This window comes from Kryptolebias marmoratus, linkage group LG7 (assembly GCF_001649575.2).
Source record: "Kryptolebias marmoratus isolate JLee-2015 linkage group LG7, ASM164957v2, whole genome shotgun sequence".
NCBI classification, from domain to species: Eukaryota; Metazoa; Chordata; class Actinopteri; order Cyprinodontiformes; family Rivulidae; genus Kryptolebias; species Kryptolebias marmoratus.
This window is the reverse complement of record NC_051436.1, coordinates 1,360,190-1,362,803: the sequence shown is the minus strand read 5'-3', so window position 1 is coordinate 1,362,803 and position 2,614 is coordinate 1,360,190. Positions and strand designations below refer to the sequence as shown.

The 2,614-nt window shown below is 37.2% G+C and overlaps 1 protein-coding gene across 1 annotated transcript in view; it reads right to left on the bottom strand.

Moving 5' to 3' along the window:
• The window catches only part of LOC108246189 (myelin-oligodendrocyte glycoprotein), a 19,274-nt gene extending 17,295 nt beyond the window's left edge, over nucleotides 1-1,979 (bottom strand). The window contains exon 1 of the mRNA XM_037976506.1: nucleotides 1,928-1,979. The gene's annotated coding sequence lies outside the window, so the exon portion shown is untranslated. The remainder of the gene's footprint in view (nucleotides 1-1,927) is intronic.
• Nucleotides 1,980-2,614: the final 635 nt, after the last annotated feature.

Sequence of the window (2,614 nt, the reverse complement as noted above, 5' to 3'; positions counted from 1 at the left end):
AGAAAAAACAATGTTAGCACAATATCACATTTTAGCATGTGGGTTGCAGTCCAGAAACTTATTTTGAACAGATTAGAAAGTTCACATTTGATAATGTAGTCCAAACTATACTGAGCAGAGACCAGAATCCCAAAAAGGGCACTGTGGTACTTTCTTTCCAGGTCTAAAGGAATGTGATCATCCCTTTGATGTCTGTAGACTGCAGGCATTATCTGTTTCTTGAGTTTAACCAGATCTTTGGTTGTTTTCTTCTCAGAATGTAAATTTCTTCCAAAGTAGTACAATTAACACCTTGATTTCATCTTTCGGGCCAAGAAGTCTGAGAAGGGGGTGTAACTCTTGTTTAGAGTCAACAACAGTGATTAGTTTATGGTTATTGTATGGCCATCGGAAGGGGAACCTCCTAGCATGTGTCTCCTTTTGGTCTGGTAGGACCAACAGAGGCCTCTGGGTTTCTTTTCAAAACACTGGTGGTTTAGTTTAGGTGAAACAGTCCATTTTTCCATTAGGCTGTTAATGCAAAAATAATCCAAACTCTGACATATGACCCTCTTGATCAATTGCATTGAGAGACCAGCTGACCAGATCCATGCTCAATTTTCTCGACGGGAAGACAGACTTTGGGAGAGCTAACTTACCCGGATGGGACATTTTTTGCTGGATACACAAGGGATGCGTGGAGGAAATGGAATATTGTTTGTCTATCAATTTTTGTCTTTGGAAGAAGATCTTTACATATTTGGGTTTTTGATAACAGGATTTCTGCTGTTTGGATTAGGCAGTTACCTGACATATCGTCAAATTCGTTTGATGGGTTCGGTGGTCAACAATCAGACTGTGTGGTTGCGGGAGCTGAATAGCAAGTTGGATGCGATCCTTTACAAGACCACAGACTGAATTGCGGTTCCGGGACTCATGAATAATATGGGTTACATCTTGGAGGAAGTTGCTCGCTCAAATCAGGCGGAATGGTCCTGGAATTTGGCTGTTTGGATTTGCCATTGAGAAGTATCAGCAAGACTGTTCAAGGCAGACGGAAAACAAGTCGGCCTGACCCAAAACAATTACTGTTATGTGGTACTATTTAGAAAGTTCAGTACCGTTAATTTTAGCATTGTCATGTTTTAGCTTATTTAGCGTTCCTGTACATTTAGTTTAGTTTAGTTTAGTTTAGCTCATATTTAGATATTGTTAGATTGTTAGATTCTGGTTTTGTGATTTTATTTAGATTATCCTATATTTCATTTAGATTAAACATGATTGTTGTGTTTTTCTTTTTTTGTGTTTCATAATGTATTTGCTGTATTGGATTCTGTTTTTGTTTCTGTTGTAAAGCACTTTGGATTGCCTTGTTGCTGAAAAGTGCTATGTAAATAAATCTCACTTCACTTCACTTCAAACCATCCAGCCTGTTATCAAAGTCTGATGGTATGGGGGTGCATTAGTGCCTCTGGAAAGGATCTCCAGGTTTTAGAGCAACATCTGCTCCCATCCAGGACTGTTGAACAGACAGAATGGGACAACCTAAGGTCCAGATGTTTACAGACTGATGAGGATGCTGCACAGAGGGAAAAATCTGGAACATCTTTAAAGATGTGTTGCTGTCTTTAAATTCAGAATGTTAAAAATGTTAGAAATTCTTAGTTTCAACATTTGACATGTTAACTATGTTCCATTTTCAATACATTGTGGGTTTTTGAGATGAGCACATCATTGCATTCTGTTGATCATTTACATTTTACACAACAGCCCAACTTTTTCTGAACTCGGTTTGTAGAAACTACATTAGATCAGCTTAATATAAAACCATAATATTTTTCTTCAAGTAGCTATTCTTAATCGTATTAATACAAACAAAGAGTTTTGTTGAAATACAATGAAAACATTTCACATCTGAGAAAAAGACATTTTAGAACAAATAAATTACCGTATTTGCTCCTCGGTGCTGCCTGTCCTGTCAGCTGCCTGTCCGCTCGTGGTCAAAGTCCAAAGATAAACTGAGTTTTAGTTAAAGGTGTGGCTCTTTTTCCTGTACTGTACTTTAAAAGATGTTTCTTCTTATTGAATATAAGTAAATAAAAACTCAATAAACTTGTAGCAAAGATGCTGTCAGTAAATCCTACAGTGAAATAAATAAAAATCAAAGTATTCCATATCAGGAATCAGCTTTCTTTGTTTTATTGCTTATTGTTAATAATTACCAATAACTCAGCGTAAGTCTGTAAATGAAACAGACTCTGGCTTGAATATATCATGTGTTTAAAAAGCTTTAAAAAGCTTTCATGTCAGTGTTCAGGAAGGATGAGTAAACTGAGAGAAGCTGCTTTAGTTCAGACGTCAGCATCATGTTGATGCTTCACCACAACCAGTGTGTTTAAAAAGCAGCAGCAGGTTTGTTCTTAGAATAAATACACAAACGTGTGACGAGACATGAAGGCAGAGCATCTTCAGAAATAGGCTGGTGTGAATCAGAGGTAGAGTTTGTGTTTGTGGTTGTGTTTCAGTAGAAGAAGTCGTCCGAACTACAAGCAGACCCTGTTGAAGACCAACAATCATCCAGAAAATAAAAACAGGTACAGAGCTCATAAATTACTTTAGATCTGGGTTTATTCTT